At 36.4% G+C, this 19,689-nt stretch overlaps 1 protein-coding gene across 1 annotated transcript in view; it reads right to left on the reverse strand.

Annotated features, from left to right (window-relative positions):
• Nucleotides 1-2,029, reverse strand: part of Sema3a (semaphorin 3A) — a 502,602-nt gene extending 500,573 nt beyond the window's left edge. The window contains exon 1 of the mRNA XM_021162357.2: nucleotides 1,738-2,029. The gene's annotated coding sequence lies outside the window, so the exon portion shown is untranslated. The remainder of the gene's footprint in view (nucleotides 1-1,737) is intronic.
• Between the last annotated feature and the right edge of the window lie 17,660 nt (nucleotides 2,030-19,689).

Raw genomic sequence — 19,689 nt, forward strand, 5'->3', positions numbered from 1 at the left:
AAATGAATAAATCAAGAAGACGCAAACCTAAATGCAGTGCTGAAGTAGGTCCAGCCTTTGAAACTGGCTTCCTATTAATCATGTGGCTGACCTTTTCATTAAGGGGCACTTGTCGGAATCACTGACTTAGTTACAGCATTCATATGTGTGAACTGTACTCTGTAGCATTCATATACTGAGGAAGGCATAGTGAAATTAGAATCTCTCCCTGTAGGGGGTAGCCATTGACCGCTATTCAATGCCAACAATTGTTGGTTAAAGCATTCCATGAAGAATGACTTTTAAACTGCATTTACTCCACCATCAGCAATGTCAAATCCAATCCTTAAAGAAATATATTTAACTAAAAGTAATTAATTAAACCTCTCATAGCAGCAACTTTATCCTGGCTAAATCATTTCTGAAAATACACAAAGGAGCCATCAAGGCTCTACTGTCATGGTTTTTAAATCATCATTTACAATGAGGTCCATCTATAATAGTCAAAAAACAAAAGCGAAGCATTGGCCAGTGGGAATGAGTTAAGAAAATACAATCGTATTGTGTCTGTGTTTCCTTATGTACTGTATGCATGCATATCACATGGTGATGGCGATAGTTTCCAGACTGTATCTTTGAATACATAAAAACTACATTTAAAGAACTTTAAAGAAACTACAGATAGAAATGATGTACTGACAGTCTTTATTGCATTCTTTTACAATTTGATCATGTTTGGCAATATTTGAGGGATTAACTTTTTAACTTGACTCTTCATCAGAGCGTATGCTGTATATGTATTTCCTATACAGTGTCACACATTTGAACAGCAAACACATTCTTTTACATTGGCTGACATTTCACCTGAAAGTCCACCACAGTCAGCTTGTTAACACAATCGAGATATATAGTGTAGTAGTAAAAAGATTCCCTGTAGCAGAGTAAAATTCAGAGCAGGGCTCAAGGAACATGGCTTGACTTAGATCGCATCTGAACTTGAAGTTCAAACATAGTGTAGTGGTGAATCCAAAGTTGTAAATGCAAAGTAAACGCAATGTGGAGGCTGCTTTAAACCGAGCATGAAAGAGCAAAAAGTCACAGTTCAGATTTCCTACATCTGGTTTCAATATCTCTTCCTAGGCTATTAGACAAATGACCTTTGGTTTTAGTTTGTTTCTCTTAAAATTGCATTATCATTGTCAGTGAAACTACAATCTAAGAACAGTTTTAGTTTTTAAGATAACTTCTTTACTGTGTCAGAGCTTAAGGCAGAATTTGTTAAGCAAAACTCCCAGGAAAATTCCTTACATTGATGTCTCAAGGAGGATGTAACACTAGTCAGGCATGAAAGTTGAAATCCCATTTCAAGTAGGGTAGTTTCTTCTGTCTTCTGAGCACTGTGACAGTACCCTTGTCCCAGCGTTTTTGACAGTAGTAAAGGATATTTCTCACAGAAATAGCAGTTAATACGCCAGGCTACAGGAACGAATTAGCATTGTTATTAGCGCCACATTTCAGTCCACCAGACCTTTTGAATCAGGAGTCACTTGTGGAGTATTTAAGCTGCAGTGACAGTTCCGGGACACTGCAAAATGAGCTGAGACACTGAGCGAAACTACGCCTGGGGAAACCCACAGGGTTAAGAACACAGGTTTCTTTGGCTGGTTCACTTTTGCTCAGTCTTTAGAGGATTCCCTGAGAGTAAACAGCCTTAATTAATTCCCAAGTAAAAGAAGAAAAGGTAAAATTTCCACTTACTGCATCTGCGGTCCTTTGTCCTTGAGCTGGAGTCGGAGGGCTGATCTGTGTCTCCTACCTAGCTCCAGGTTGCATTCTGGGTTAGGCACAAACGTGAGCAGCAAGAAGCATGTTGACTTTGTAACTGTACAAGGAGCAGCGGGTCTCAGTGTAGCTGGAGAGCCGGTCAGGACAGAGCACTAAACTTCAGCATGCGAGCACAGCATCTATTACCCCTGAGGCTCTACCATTTCACCTACACCTGGGCGGATCTATCAAGCTTCATCTCTATTAGAGCTATTTGACTCTGTGGTTTAAGAGGGAGGAGGAGAGAGAGAGAGAAAGGGGGGGGGGGAAGAGCCTTGCCGTTGTCACACTTGTTTCTTATTAAAGAGCCTTACGGTGGATTGAGTAATTGTGTACGAAGGTAGTCTGGCTGGCAGATGTGTGCAGCCCCAGCGGAGCACTAGATTCAAGGCAGATGGGCTGTACCAGGGCGCAAACAACATTGAGAGAGAGAGAGGCGTGATTAAAACAGCAGGCCTCTGTTTTATAGTGGTGGAAGTGGGGTAGCGTTAAAGCCCCTGGGAGCCAGAGTTCCCCAACTGGAATTGCTCTTTAGTAAGGAAAACGATAAATTTGATAAAAATAGAAGGATGTCCAAACTGCAGAAGTTAAAGAGATGTGTGTGATATTCATTATAACTATTAATGAAGCATTAATATCTCCACCCCCAAATATCCTGAGAGAACTTAATTAAAACTACTCAATCATGGGTCGTGGTGGGTTATTGATAGTACTAACGTGACAGATTTGAAACAGATCCCTTATTCTGGCTACACAAGCCAAGGTTATCTTTTTAATCTGAATTAAATTGCCTTAAGGAGATTTACACTGTCAGACAGATTGACACTCTGCAATTGGGCATTTTTGTTTCATGTGGCTGAAGCCAACTGTTTGGGGCAGGGATGCATTCATCGTAAGTATGTCTGCATGCTCCTCATTATATGGGGTGAGTTAACCTATGAAAACTTCAGACCTTTCTATGTCATGCTTTTTGACAATAAAGTGCATTAAATAATCAAAATGAATACAATTTACATTTAAAAATCAAGAATCATTTCATCTATTGCCTTATATCGAAGAGAGCTACTTTCTGATTTAAATGTTTTGTAACAACTGATACTAAAGGTTATGATGTGATGATAATTGATATGTAAGAAACTTCCATATCAACTCTGTTGTGTCCTGCTAGAACATTCTGGGGTGAATTATGTTATAAATCTATTTTAAAAACACACATAGGGAAAACAGCTTTGAGAACTGCTTTGTAAGACCCACATTTCTTGTAGTTGATAGCAGGGTTCAGTCTGTCCTCAGGACATTCTCTATGTAGATGAATTTTTTAATCTGTACAAACTAGAATGGATACCATTAATTTTTTCACAAGGAAATTGAAAAATAAAACGTTTATGTCACTGGAGAGTCATGATTCTAATTTTATATGTCTGAGCCTATTATTGAAATACAATCCAATACACTGATAGAATTCCATAAAGAGTTAAGGCCATCTAAAATTAAGAACTGTCTCATAAGCCGGGCGTGGTGGCGCACGCCTTTAATCCCAGCACTCGGGAGGCAGAGGCAGGCGGATTTCCGAGTTCGAGGCCAGCCTGGTCTACAAAGTGAGTTCCAGGACAGCCAGGGCTACACAGAGAAACCCTGTCTCGAAAAACAAAAAAAAAACAAAAAAAAAAAAGAACTGTCTCATAATATAATATAATACATTATGTAATATAATAAATTACCTTAATTGATATATGATACAATACATAATATAATATATTATCTTAATTATAAAAATACCCCAAGATATTACTTATTAAAATGATTTCTTATACTTAAATTATTTAAACAAACATCCTTTTATTGGCCCTAGAAAAGTCTATTAGAAAGTTAAATGGGATTGACATATTAAGGTTGCTTGATCCAAGCAGGGATAGTGGCTTCTGACACTAATCCTAACTCAATGAAAATGGAGACAGAAAATTAACACAAGTTTTTGGCCATCTTGGTCTACATACAATTCTAGGTTAGCCTCAACTACACATATCAGATCCTGTCTTAAAGCAACACCATCATTACTATGATTACAATCACCAACCATACTACCAGCACCTCCACTTACACCATCACCGCCAATGCCAACACCACTATCACCAATACCACCATAACAATAACAGAGAAAGCTTGTCACCAGATTTTTCCCTGTCCAATTACATTAGTGCAGAGGAGGTCTGTGATTGGATGGGGAAAGGGAGGCAGAGCTGTGAGTTGCAGAGACAGAACATTTCAGAGAGAGAAGAAGGAAGATCGCTGTGGGCATGAACTTACATGGTGTTTACTAGCCACAAGTAGCTATGATTTCACAAGGTTAGAAATATTGGGATAAAGCTTTTATCATTATCAATTGGCTCTGAAATTATTGTATTGGATCTTGTAAATTATGTTTTATCGATACATAAATCTTATTGGTTAATTAAGCTTTTAGAGTCTTGATTTTACTGGGTTACTGGGTATTGTGATATGCAACTGTGAGGTGGGCGGTTCCATTTAGTTACTGGAGTGTGGGATCGCCCATTACATGGATGTATTGCGGGAGCGTGGTCCGGCCCTCAGAGAGATGACGAACTCCCTTTTTAATGCTAGATTCAGTAACAGTGGATCTGTTCTCACAGTTGGCTTGCAAAGATATTTTTACTTTTCATAGCATTTTATTTTACTTATTAGCAGAATCATATATACTTCAATGAGAAATTATTCTAGTGATGGCACTGATATTTAATAAAAAGTTTGGATACATAAAGTGTTTTGATCTTATTAATTTCAGACTTCTATATAACACACTAAAATACTGCCTTATAGTAACATACATGATTTAGTGTTTGATTTTAAGTATTCATGAACATTTTAATTACCAATTAGAAAATCACCACCCTATCATTGCATCTAAAATAAGATAAGAATGAATGTGTTTCAGGAACAACAACAAAAAAAAAACAGTGAAAATAAGCATTTAAGATGATGGAGTAAAAAGACAAGGTATAGGGAAATATGACTAAGCAACAACAACAAAAACTATAGAAATAGGGACATGTGGAAGATAACTGAACTCAAAAAGAAAATTAGTTATGATCAGTGTAGTCTGGAGAGATAATGCATTTTAACAACACATAAATAGATCACAGAGTGTGTGTATGGTTCTCCTGTGACAAAAAGAGGATGGTTATTTTAGTGAGTCTCTGTGAATATGTAAGCACGTATGCATATGAGGACTTTTAAATATCAGGACATTACAAGTGGACATTGATTTTAAAGTAAAAAAACCACTACTGCTGCGTGGAACCTAAATCTCTTGTAAAATATTATATAGGATAGCAATTAATTTCTATTTTCTCTATTTAGGGCTAAAAATTAGATTGAGGTTTAAGACTGAATTGTTTTATCAGTCTCAGCAGATTCAGAATTTAAATTTAAAACTAATTCACCAGGAAAGCAAATGAGACTTTTACATTTTTACATTTTCCAGTTCCACATAAAACACCATAATATATTTTCATTGAATATATTTTTTTATATCTTGGCTAAACATAGAACATGCTGGAAATATCCCAAGAAACAATGTCCTGGAGAGCTATTAGTCTAACTTTTATATGTACATTTGGATAAGGTTTGGAGAAGCATACTGACTTCTTATGATTTATCTCTGATTTTATCTACAACTCATTATGCAAACTTATACTCAAGAGGATTCTCTTTAACAAATGTTATCTAGTTTATGAACCAAGTGATCCTCTGTTGACTGTTTTTACCTTGTAAGAAAATAAAAATAAGAATTTCCCTACCCTCTAACATGCTTATGAGGGCCCCCATCTCTAAAGCCCTTTTACTATCTACATTCCTGATTCCTCTGATCATAATTTCCTGTTTTTTGTATTATGACTTTAGTAATATTAGTAATGGATGTGGAAGTGTTATTAACAACCTAATTTCAAATATTTAATTTACAGTGCAATAGAAACGTTTCATTCGATGTGAATACTTAAGATGTTGTTTACCTGTATAGTTTATCATTGGACTCTTTGTAAAGCATATGTTTACGTGGGTCAAGATTTTGACACCCAAGGTATAAAACAAATTGAGTTACTAACTACTCAATACAGAGTTCAGTTTGATCATAGAATCTCATGCTGATCCAAGTAGCAAGTTGATATTTCTGTCAAAAATACTTTAGTTCTTAAATATAAATAGGGTTCATATTAATTCCTTCAAAATTTCTATGTCTGCTTTTATAATCTACAATTTCATTGTTAGACCACCTGAGTAAGGCATGGATTCATGATTTCTTTTGGACTTGTATGTTTTCTTCCCTGTATGGTGAGGGTGAGGTAAAATTACTAGTGAAGGCAGGATTGGATGACATACGCACACATATTCATTTGGAAAATATTTGGAAATTAGTCAACTGGGTGAAAAAAATTGATGAAAAATTCAATAATTATAGTTTCTTTTATTAGACTACACACAAATTGCTTGGTATATCCACATGCAGAGAGTTGCCTAGAAACTGTAGCAGCTAGCAGAAATGAATGTGTGACATAAATTCTCCCTTGAAAGCAAGGAAGAAGCTAAATCTGTTTTTTGAGGTTGGACTTCTAAACCTTAAGACAAATGCTTAAAGAAACAAAAATACATCTTTACAAATATTAAGTTTTGATCATAAAATTAAAATGATTGATCCTTATCTTCCGAGAAAACTAAAGTGATATGTTCACAAAAGTCACATGAGTCTTAATTTCTTGCTAGTCTTTAGTGGTTAGAAGTACACCATTTGGCCCCCTGATTTGACACACATACTTGTAATTATAGGCAGTCATGTACATGTATCTGAGTCTTTTTGCTAGACTTGGCATTGAATGTGACTACTCACTTTTACTGCCTGCCTTATATCTTTCAGAAAAAGATAGCTGATCATATTTCCAAGATTCAAGAGTATTTGCATAGTCTTCTATGAAACGTTAACTTTTTTCTATCAAAGGTTTAAATCTTGTCAACAGTGATCTAGTGGAAGCACGGCAGTGCATTTGGGTTGCACATATTTATATTCTGCTCTGGAGGCATCGGAAGTGCCAAGGCACATGCTTCACACCCTCAAGGAAAGAAGTCTCCGAAGAGTGAAAGCTGGTTCTCATTGTTCAGATAACAACTCTACAGGATGTCAGCGTTTCACAGTGGCACATTGCACATGTTGTCTTATTTATGGGATGGGACGGTATGAGGAGGAGATCCAGATTTGGGTATTGAGATCATCAAGAACAAAAATCTTTATTATCGCGTGTACTCTGTCACATCAGATACAAATAAACTCGAACTCACAAATTCATCTTACTCATTTAAACTCACCTAACATCCCTGTCAAGCAAATAATTTTCCAATCATTTTTATTGAGTGCTAGCTATATTCAATAGGGTCAATATAAAGTCACACTTGATGCTACTGGTGAAGATAAGTTGAGAAGTTGTCCATTCTAATGATCATGGTCCAACCAGTTGAATTATTAGTCCTGGATTTTAAAAAGTATCCTCTGATTTTCTCAAATTATGTATATATATATATATATATATATATATACATATACATATATATATACATATATATATATACACATACACATACACATACACATATACATATATACACACACGTGTATGTGTGTCTTTGTGTGGTTATATTCATGTATAAGTGCAATTTCAATGGATTCCAGAAATTGGATCCCATGGATCTAGTTATAGGAGGTTATGGGTCACCTGGCATGGGAGCTGAGAACAGAACCAGTGCCTTCTGCAAGAGCAATAATGCTAAGACATCTCTTGGGACCTTGGTTTTTCAAATTTAACAGTACATATGTAATATCTCTAAGTATCACTTTACATTATCCTTAGAAATTGTGCTAATAATAGTAGAAATATACATACTTTAAAATAGTAAAGTACACTTAGCTGCACCATATTCAAGACTTGGTTATTAGCTCTATATGTGGTATCAAAAGATAAAGGAATAAAGATATAACACTACTGACATATGTATATTAGTTCTTCAGAGTTAAGTCAAATAAATATAACATTTCAAGATAAAACACACAAAAAGTTATAAGTGCCAGGAGGGCTTCTGTTCTTGGAGATGTCTGAAGACACTGAGGCTATGTGAATATGATATTGACACAGGTCACAGATCAGGAAATTAATACTAATGTTAGTAACACAATGCATTCTAAAATCTCATCAAACACCCTTAGTTATGCTAGTTATTACTCAAACACTGTCATAACAATGTGCTTACCAGTGCATTGTAGAGAAGGAAACGATCAAGAGTAGACCTAAACATCACATTTTAGGAATTATCTTTTGAGAATTGCATTGGCTACTTCTGTGTCACCTTGACACAAGTTAGAGTTATCAGAGAAGAAGGAGCCTCAGGTGATGAAATGCCTCCATGAGATCCAGCTTAGAAGGCATCTTCTCAATCAGTAGGCCAGGCCCAATCCTTTGTGGATGGTACCATTCTTGAGCTTGTAGTCATTGTTTTATGAGAAAGCACCTGAACAAGCCAGGCAGAGGAAGTCAGTATTAAGTAGCTGCCCTCAATAACTTCTTCACCAACCAGCTCATGTCTGCAGGATCCTGCCCTGTTTGAGTTTTTTTCTTGACTTCCTTTGGTGGTTAACAGCAATGTGGAAGTCTAAGTTGAATAAACTCTTTTCTCACTAGCTTGCTTTTGGGTTATGGTGTTTTGTTGCAGCAATAGAAACTCTAACAAAGAAAAGTATCAAATGGAAATCATTGTAGACCTTCATAAAGAGTCAAGAGGATGTTTGGCAAAACATTTTTTTCTAGAAGCTTCACAGATGAAAAGAAAACCACCATTTTGAAAAATATGTTTTCCCACAGCTCATCAATTGTGACAATGGTTCGTAGTGATGCTTTGTTTTGAGCTCTAAATGCAACACAAAACAAAGGAAACTGCTAAGAAATAGCATGAAAAATAAAATCTGATAATTACTCAGTATAGGACAGAGAATACAGATACAAAGAAGACATATTAATGCAATCTGTCATCTGGCAAAACAGGGTGACCTCCTATCTTTCTAATGACATTGTTTATGTAAGGTTACACTTAAGAACTGACTACACAGACACAAAATATTAGTCTCCATATACAAAAGAGATTTGATTTATAAACATCATCATATGCTGTTTTCCATTATTGTTCTGGAACAGAAGGCAGCACAGTTTGTGTTTTTTTTTTTTCTTCTAAAATTATAAGTGAAGTCTTCATTGCTCTGTTACTTTGAGCCAGCAATAGCCTCTGGGTGAATGGCTGCCCATATTTAGAGAAGGTTCCTAATGAATTGTGTCAGTCAGGGGGATATAACCAGGGCTGTTTAAAGGGTCACCTTTGGTTACAGCAGTGCTTAAGTGTTTCTTCAATGGCCTGGAAAATGAATTAGAGAATAGTCTCATCAACTATGCAGAGGAGTACAGTGTTCCAAAGTGACAATAAGTGCGCAGCACTCCTTATGAAAGACGTGTTCACTATTCAAAATTAACTTGGCAAATTTAAAAAGCAGTGAACAATGACTGGAGCTAAGTTCAAATCGGTTCACCTCAAGTTAAATGTAACAGAGAGAACAACCTAACCCCAAGGACACAGAGCAGCTTCTCTATACTACTGGGGGTAGAGGCAGGGATGTGACTTGAAGTGTCTTAGTCACTGAATTCCAAGAAAAAGAATATATATGTCAATGGGGCATTGGAACTAAGCATTTCATGTTCCAGAACTTCCTGTGAATTTTATCTTCTCCCCTAAATGCAAAAGATTGTCTACATATCAGTTGTGCACAGCTATGTAAGAGGTATAATAGACCGAGTGCAAAAGTAGGATATAAGCTTAGTACAAATGATTTGAATCAAGCACTTTAGAAAGAGTAACCAAAAAAAAAAAAATGTATGTTTGCACACAAAGTGATTTGTGTACTTTTGGCTAGGCAAATTTCACTAACCTTGCTTCCAATACTCTCGTCCAGAATAATCTAAATTGTGAGGTGTTGTAGTTTGGATTTAATATGTTCTCAGAGACCTGTATGCTATAGTACAAATGGTTCAGAGGTAGTAAAAGCTTTAAAAGGTAGGGCTCAGAGGAAGTAAGGTAAGTGATTGTGTGTGTGGAGGAGACAGTCATTCTTTTTTTTTTAAAGTCATAATAATATAGCTTTTATTTTCTTTTTATTTTTTGTTTTATTTTTTATTAGATATTTTCTTTATTTACATTTCAAATGTTATCCCAAAAGTTCCCTATACCCTACCCCCGCCCTGCTCCCCTACACACCCACTCCCACTTCTTGGCCTTGGCGTTACCCTGTACTGGGGCATATAAAGTTTGCAAGACCAAGGGGCCTCTCTTACCAATGATGGCCGACTAGGCCATCTTCTGCTACATATGCAGCTAGAGACACGAGCTCCGGGGGTACTGGTTAGTTCATATTGTTGTTCCACCTATAGGGTTGCAGACCCCTTCAGCTCCTTGGGTACTTTCTCTAGCTCCTCAATTTGGGGCCCTGTGTTCCATCCTATAGATGACTGTGAGCAATTACTTCAGTATTTGCCAGGCACTGGCATAGCCTCATATGAGACAGCTATACCACGATCTCTTCAGCAAAACCTTGCTGGCATATGCAATACTGTCTGGTTTTGGTGGCTGATAGAAATATTTTTTTAAAGATTTATTTATTTTTATGTGTAAGTACACTGTACTGTCTACAGATACTCCAGAAGAGGGAGTCAGATCTTGTTACAAATGTTGTGAGCTACCATGTGGTTGCTGGGATTTGAACTGAGGACCTTCAGGAGAGCAGTTGGTGTTCTTATCAGCTGAGCCATCTCTCTAGCCCTCTTTAATAAATATTAACCCTGTCTTCCCCTCCTGGCTTCTCAGAGCTGAATAGATTTATCGGGCCATCCTGTGCTTCCTGCCATGATGATATGGTTTTGCCATAGACTCACAAATAACAGAGCCAACTGACCATGAACTGAAAATTCTGATACTGTGAGCCCAAATAAATATTCTCCATGTTCATGCTGATCATCTCATGCATTTTTGTTACAGTAATAGCAATCTGATGCACAAAGATTCTAAAATAAGAAGTTAGAAATGCTACCAGCATCATAGCATGTAGAGCCTTACCTGGCATATCAAGCAGGCTGCATTTTATTTCAAGTGTACCAAGAGGATACTAAATGATCTGTTTTCTTTTCCTTTTCTTTGTTCTTTCTTTTCTTTCTTTTTTTAAGGTAATAGTTTTATTGAGAACTTTACATATGAACACCAGTCACATCCACTTTCCTGTCCTCCAAAGTCTGCCCCCTCACCATTGTTACCCATTACAAAAAAAACACAAAAACAAACAAAACAAAACAAAAAACAACAGAGGAGGAGGAAAAGAAAAGGAGGAAGAAGAAAAAGATGAAGATGAAGAAGAGAAAGGGGAAAAATAAGAAAGGGAAGGGAAAGGGGAGGGGAGGGGAGGAAGACGAGGAAAAGGAAGAGGAAAAAGAGGAAGAAGAAGAGGAAGATTATTTGTTTGTTTTATCCTTGTTGTTTTTTGTTTAATTGCTGATTTCCGGTTTAAAACAGCCAGTATGTTCTAAAACACTATGCTCAGCAGGACCCTGATGGGCCTGGGGGGAAGCGGGGAAGGACACTAGTGTTACCTGCTTTGAAAGTGCAAGTTAGCATACTTGAAGAATTCTGAGTTCAGTGCAAAGGAATCAGCAATACATATTTAGTGCAATTGAACAGGGTGTTTTTAATATAATGGAGCAGAACCGGCTTAAAACACAAATATATCTTGACTGGTCGGTAAAGAGTCTTTGAGCTGTCCACAGGAGCCTAACTTTGTATTTTCCCCAGAGCACTGGCTCTTTATTCATTAATTCAATGTTTGCAATGACTTCCTAGAGAGTAACTGGCATGGATAACAAGAACAAACTGTATTTCTGAAAAGAAAAAAAACTAAATTGAATTATATCATGAAACTGTTGGGTTTATTATAAAGAAGCTTTTCCTGTAACTGTATAGAACATTGGCAGGACTTGAGAAAAAGAAAAATATGCAATTCAGTTTTCTAATGGCTGTTTAAAAAAAAACAGTAATTGAGCAACTGAATAGCTGTTGGTTTATTTTATCTGTCTTTAGAAACAATGGAAAGTGAAGTTTATTTCAGATGGTCTTTTCAGCTGTGGCCTTGACATCACTGAGTGGAATTATGAGAGTATGTAAGACTAAAGCCAAGTGCTTAGCACCACGTATAATAAATAATCCCGGCACCTCTGCTGCTTCTTTGCACAGTGCTCTCTGCTGGAACACTGTGGCTCTAGGCTGAGATGGCATTTGCAAGAGATGGAAGTGGCAACCACCAAATGACTCCCTAAAGGTAGTGTGACCACCCACCCAGCCAGGTTGTGGGGTCCACCCAGCATTCCATCTTGTTGATGGCCTTTTGTTGATGAAATAAATCACATGCTTATGTTATTAAGAGATGTTTTATACATAAACACATGAACTATACAGCCACTTAGCCTTTGAATTGGCTGAGTAGGGGACTAGGAACTGGGTTGTCTTGTAGCATATTGGGCTTAAAGCTTTAAGTGAGTGGTAGATGGCTGTCATAGGATCAAAGCGAGGCATCTACGAAAGGTAGGAAGTGCTGGAGGTTGTCTGAATCACCAGGTAGTATGTTGGAAGGAGGGTTCAAGAGGCTGGAATTCCGAGGAAAGTAGGTAACAGGATTCCTGCAGCAGGTAGGAAACAATTAACAAATTACACGTATAAAAAGTGACTTCTCCAAGAACTCATAATGAATAGGGATGCATGAAGCTGGGAACAAAGACATAAGCCATCACTGCCTGCCCTGTTTACATTTTTTAAATGCAAAAGGTCAAGTGTCAATACATAGTTCAACCATCAAATTGTGTGAGGAGAATTCTGAGAGCTTTTAAGAGAACCTCAACAAAACCAGACAAGAGTCTTGTGATCTCAGTTTCTTCAAAACATGGAATTGCTTTTGGGTTATGCTTCCTTGTTCCTCCCAGCACAGCTGATAGGAATGAGTTTACTTCAGATTATTCATTATAGCTAGATATTAATAGGTTATTTCTTCTTCCTCAGCCAATGAGTCCATTCAAATTATATAGATTATCTTAAAGGTAGGCGTATTGGGAAGCTGCTTTGGGCCAATGAGTTCATGGGCCTCAGAGAAGTTGGCATGGGGAAAGTGGGACATGCATGGAAAGACAGAAAAGGATAAAATGAGAGGGAGATCAAAATGTCTAGATTATACATGAAAGAGCCTCTGGGGGAAGGGCAGCACAGCCGTTAGACTGGAAAGTTCAGGGTTGCTGTTAGGGAATGCTAGGCCATGACTGTGGGCTGCTGGGAGAACCTGGAGGCCAGGTCTGCTTAGGTAAAATATGCACCTCAGTCCCTTGTCCCGAGGAAGAAACCAAACAGCTCTCCTTTGCTTATATTCCTTTTGGAAAACCATGTTTTTGCTACATGGAGTTTGCTGTGGAGATTGGAAACTTTACTCACATGACTCCTCTTATTGATGGGAATGCAAACTGGAACAGTTACTATGGAAATCAGTGTTGGGGTTCTTTGAATAGTTGAAAATATATCCACCTCAAGATCTTGCTCTACTCCTCCGAGACATACACCCAAAGCACTCTACATTGTACTGCCTAGATACTTGTATACACAAGCCCATTGCTTCTGTATACATAATAGCCAGAAACTGAAAAGAACCTACATTTCTATCACCTGAAGAATGGATGATGGAAATGTTGTGCACTTACAGAATAGAATATTATCTAATTGATAAGAAAAATTAAATTAGGGAATTTGCAGGATGTCATCAGGAAAATTTCTTTTTGCAGTAGATGGTAACACAGAGAGCAATGAGAGATAATGCTCTAAATGCTCATAACCCTCCTCTTGAAATCGGGAACCTATGCAGAAGAGTGGACAGAAAGATTTTAAGAGCAGAGGTGATAGACGAGACATCAAGGCAACTGCATTTTCCAGGTACAACAATGCTGATGGACATATGAATTCACAGAAGCTGTGAGCACATGCAAAATGTGTGCACAAGGTAAAGCCAGAGGAAGCCAGCATGGAAGGGAAGTGAGCACAAGATGCCTCCCTTCACTTCGTAACTATTTACCCTGGCAGCTTCTGTGAGAGGAAAGACATTTTTTCTTCAAGTCCATGACATTGGCTATGTCAACCACCCCTCCAGGCCTCATCCTAAGAAGAGGTTGGCCAACAAAAATCCAACTCAATTTTTTTTAAGGAAGAGAAAGGAAATGAAGTTGAGTGAGCAGGCAATTGTGAGGGAACTTGAGAGGGTTTGGGAAGGGGAAGGAAGAATGTGATCAAAATATGTTGTATAAAATTCTCAAAGGATAAATAAAAATATTGTTGTGTAAAGATGGAAGAGGAAAGTGTATCTTCTTCACAATCTAGAACATCCTTTGAAATGGCATGACGTTCTTTTAGTTGCTTAGCATCTTCTAGGAGGAGAGGAGAGGGAGAGCAGATGAGCTTGGGCTCAAAGTGTAACTTCTTTGGAGGGAAAGTTTCTCTATGAAGATACTACTTGAAGGAGAACCCCTGTTGGAACAAGCAGAATGATATAACTGGCTATGGGTATGGTAAGAACAAAGGCCTGAGGAGAAGTCTACATGGAAACACATGTAGTTACAAACAGGTGAACAAGAGCAGTCTGGCAACATATGGGTTGAGTCTGAAATGAACTCTGCTAAGAAGTTTAGAGGGAGCAAAAAAAGTGAACCATTCTGATTACATTTCTAGAATATTACCCTCAGAACTTCCATAAGGCTCTAATTAAATAAGGCATAGGTGGTGCCTGAGGGACAGTCCTTGGGTCTGTGCTATTGCCCAGACACTTTTTTTTCTCTCCCAGTTTTTATTTTCCTTTTCCAAACACATATTAAAATACACAATTATATATTCTGCACTGCATAATTTGTTGGGCATATATTTCCTGCTCCCAAGTATCATAAGACCAAGATAGAATATCTTTGCAAAGAGATTTTGCTTGCAGAATTGATAATGTCTCTTTATGGTCAACAGATACAGATCCTTGCTAGATGCATGTGCACATAACGGGTATTAAATAAAAACTTTATGTTGAAATATTAAACAACTTTATGATGCACTGCTTTAGAAAGAAAGCATTAAATCTATGGAAATTAAATACTTTGCCCAAATAAAGTGAAATAGTGGGAGCTGAATAGGTTTTTATTTTACTCTGAAGTCTAGTAGTCCTCATAAAGAAAATAGTCTGTCAATATATTATATAGTTTTATCTAAAATATGAATCAGTATTTGAGTAATGGCTTTATGGAATGGATAAAACATAGGTAACTGCCTTCATTTCCATCTCAGGTGGGAAAATCTGCATTGCTTGCTTATTTTAAAATTTCATTTCCCAGTGTATTTCAGGACTCTGCTGTACTCCATAGACATTATATACAACGGATACATTGCAGAAAAGAAATCTTCCTTTTACCCTCAAAAATGATGGAATACATTTCAAATGACAATTGTAGTTTTTGTTTATGGAAACATTTAGTTCTCTGGGGACCTGAAACATTACAGTATATCTTAGACTCAGGGAAGGCAAGATAGAATCCTTTCCAGGAGGTTACCTAATACTACAGAAGGCTCTTGCTGAGTCCCAAGTGATCTGCACTAATATTTTACTGCCCCGTTGCTATAGTTTTTCACATGTAAGTATACACAAACCATTTGGAAAGTGTTCAGAGTGAGCACCAACTGACAATGTTACACCATTTGTATTGCAGAATAGAAAAATAGAAAAAAAAAAAACCTGTACATTGCTCTGCTAATGATATTCAGAAATCCTAAGATAAATTTTATTTTTTCCCAGTTTGAAATAAAACTTAGTATAAATGAAGCTAAATTAATATAAGAGGATTTAAAAACTACTTTTTAAATGCAAAGCCTTTCAATGACATGTTTGCTTGTCTAAAACAAACAAAAATCAATTAAGCAGAGTAGAAAATGAAGAGGTGATACAATTTGTAGTATTCCAATACCTAAACTTCTAGAATATGAGAACTCACAAAATAAAAATTTCTCACATTATATTTATGTGTATCTATGTATTTTCTATATGTTAATGAAGAAAAAGTATGACGGTGTGAAGAAAAGCTTAATATGTTTAAGAAATTCAGTCTCAAAACCACTACAAACATCAGATGAGTTAAAACTTAGAAGTGAGTCAATGATATCTTTGGCCTTTTGATCAATAAGAGATGGTGTCATGCTCTCATTGTATTTTTCTGATGCAGATTCCTTTACTGTCCAGATCCTGTAACCAGGGGACACTATGCATTGCTACAGGATCCTTTACAAGTTTTCCCTTTCTTTCTTCCTTCCTCTCAAGGGTAACTGAGACAGCATAAATAAGACTCAGATAATGTAAATTCCTGTTGATCAAATCTTATTTTCTTCTTACAACAGGATGAACTTTAAGAATATGAGGCAATTTTGGCCTTCGAGTATTTTCAGGTGAATCACACTTAAAAAGCTCAAAATTACTTTTTTAATTTATTAAAAAAAAATCCTGATAAATATTTGTAGTTCACTTTAATTTATATTCCCTCTGAATATACTTTTTTGTTTATATTAAAATATAAGAGGACATTAATTCAGAGTTTGGAGCCTTTTCTGCTTTCCTTAATAAAAAAATGTAAGAAAAAATGAAAACATACAGTAAGGATTAATTTAAAGATATACTGCTCAAGAAATTCATTGAGACATTGTTGTCAGTCTAAAGAGCCTGTCAGGTGGTTTATAAAGTTTCATACATTTAAATGTTTCATCAGTACTGCGGGCACAGGGCTGTTTACAGCTTCTGGGATCTGGGATCTGGGTTCTTTTCCTGTCAAAAGCATAGTCATTTTTATTTTATATATTGCCACTTAGGAAGGAAGTCTATTTATTAAAAAAAAAACCTGTACTCCCATAGAGAGATTCAGAGAAGAAGTAAAAGGCTTGGAAGTCATACAGCACGTTGTTTACAGCAGTATCCAGTGAGCTGGACTGTGCATGTCTGCATATGGTTCACGTCTTGTTTTAATTCAGCCCTTGGGACATCAGGCCAATAATGCAGCCAAATATGTTCTTCTAAGTCAGTGATAATAGTCTATGGAAGACATATGTGAAAGCTTTCCAGATTATAAGTGATTTAATTTTGTATGTACATTTCTATTAAAACAATCACACATACACACACACACACACACACACACACACAAAATTTGTGACTTAATTTATGATTAGGCAAGAGTTCTATCGTAGTAAGCAAATGTGCTTAGTTTTGGGGCAAACATCACATCTTCATTGTCCTACAGGTTCCCCTTTGTCTGTAGCGCACCTGAACACATCTGACTTCTGTCCTTCTGTTAAGTGTTTGAACTTGTTCCAACACAGCTACACATTATTTTGTTACTCAGGTGCCTCCTGTAATCAATGCAATATGAAAGGGCCAAACATAATATCATCTACAAATTCAAATGTTGCTTTCTCTGGATCTGTTTCAGTGGTTTTTGGCCCAAACATAGAAAGGTGTCTGCTGATTTTACAAGCCAAGTCTGACATGTGTTTTGTGAGGGAGGGAATTCTAGAATGGAGAAAAGAAATGTGTTCATATTTGAGTCAACAGAATGAGAAATAGCAAGAATAATTACAGTCTGTATTAAACTAGATGTTCTGTGTTCTAAATTAAGTCTTGCTTTCTTTATATTTGTTAATCTGGGTATTAATTGTTACCCCATTGTGCCATACACCTATCTTTAGTATCTTTCATAATTTGTGAATTAAAGAACAGTACAGATTACCAATGCTCCCATTAAAAGGTACAAGCATCACTTCTTTCTTCATTACCACAAAATAAAAGGGGGCAACAGAAAGCAGCATAAAATGTTAATTTGGCATATTTTCCAAAATGGCATTGTATGCCTCAAAGTAGACAAATAAGACCTTAATACTTATGCATAATATCTGTCATTCATGGGTTTCCAAAAGGAAACAGATGAAAGAAATATTTGTCTAGTTCATAACATATTTTGCTCCTCTTCAATCTCATGATAAAATTTCATTTGATATATTACATGTAAATAGTATACTCAAGTTCATTTGCCCAAACATTCAAACTGATTATCCAATATATTTTTAAAAGCCATATATACAGACTAAATAATAATAACTTTAAAGTTCTTTTGCTTATTAATATTTTAGCCAGAACAAGTTGTATATCCATTCCTATCCGAGTTAGTAATTTATATCTAAAATAAAAATCACACTGTAAACATGACTGAATTTTATTAATATAATTTCTATAAAAATCTTATAATATATTTCATATCAGTTTTGTATTCTGTCACCAACTTTCATGGAAACCTACCAGGAAAAGTTGTGATCATTTTATTGTGTTTGTATATCATCCACAATGGAATGATATATTGAATTAAAAAAAAAACAAGTATATGGCCAATACCAGATTGTATAGATATATACTCCGTAATGTAACCATTTATTTGTGATGATTATATAGGCCAAGTACAATAAGGGGACATTTTAGAAAAAAACTTATACGCTGTAAAAATATAACTTTAAAAGGAAAACTAGGGAATGGTTCTTGTGATATGGGATGATGTACCAAGTGACTTACAATTACAATATTATCATGACTTAAGGCATCTTGGTTGTCTGCATGTACCTAGGTAGCTCTAGCAAAAGATTTCTCATATTACTATTGGCAGGTGAGAGCTAGTAGTGTAGTGAGCAGGGTGATTTCCAATTGAATGTCTCAGATTGTTCATATACACACATAGCAGACATTTGACACAGGCCAAGAACTAGGCTACTATTATAATGGCACCACACCTTGCTCCATGGACTTAAGATGGCACAATGCTTAACTTCAGGCTACCATCAGACATATTAAAAGACAATCATTTCATGAAGTCTATGGAGAAGCTGCAGAAGTTCTTTGATTCTAAGAAGTATCTGTTGTCATTTCATACTACGATTCTAATTAAATGTCAAAAGAATGAGATGTTTCTACTTGGTGTCAGGTACTGAGTACATACATGGGAAGTGGAGTGATCTAGTTAAAGATGATCACATTTCACAAGTATCTCCCTTAGAATTTATCAAACTACAGATCCCTGACAAAATCCACCTTACTTCCATGGTTTTGACTTGCAGTTTAATTGTGGCAGTATAAAATTCATTTGTTTATGTATTATCCATGGCTGTATTCACTCTGCAGTGACAGAGATGAGTAACAGCGACAGAGAACACATGTCTCATATAAAGTCTAAAGTATTTAATTCAAAGTTTGTTGAATGTTCCTTTATTAGCAATTTCCTGAAATAAACTGTAAGAGAGGTGGAAACTTGAAACTTAAAAAAAAAAATTAGCAGAGCTAATGTGGCAAGGTGAAGAAGAGAGTTAATTGACATTAAATGTTCAAGATGACAGGATGTGGGAGTCAGGTGAAAAGCAGACAGCCAAAAGTAGACTCAAGCAAGTATGGAGGAACTCTGGCTGCCATTATTTGGTATTGCTGGTCCTTCTAAACAAGACTCTTTAGGATAGGAGCCACGAGAAAAAGAAAGGGAAAGAAGGAGAGTGTGTGAAACTTTTTAAATGATACTAGAATGATTACCAGATCATTGATTTTTTAAATTATTTCATACATTATAATTTGGTCATATTGTTCCTACTCTCCAACTCATCCCC

Source organism: Mus caroli, unplaced genomic scaffold (genome assembly GCF_978045245.1).
Source record: "Mus caroli unplaced genomic scaffold, Mus_caroli_1 scaffold_4, whole genome shotgun sequence".
NCBI classification, from domain to species: Eukaryota; Metazoa; Chordata; class Mammalia; order Rodentia; family Muridae; genus Mus; species Mus caroli.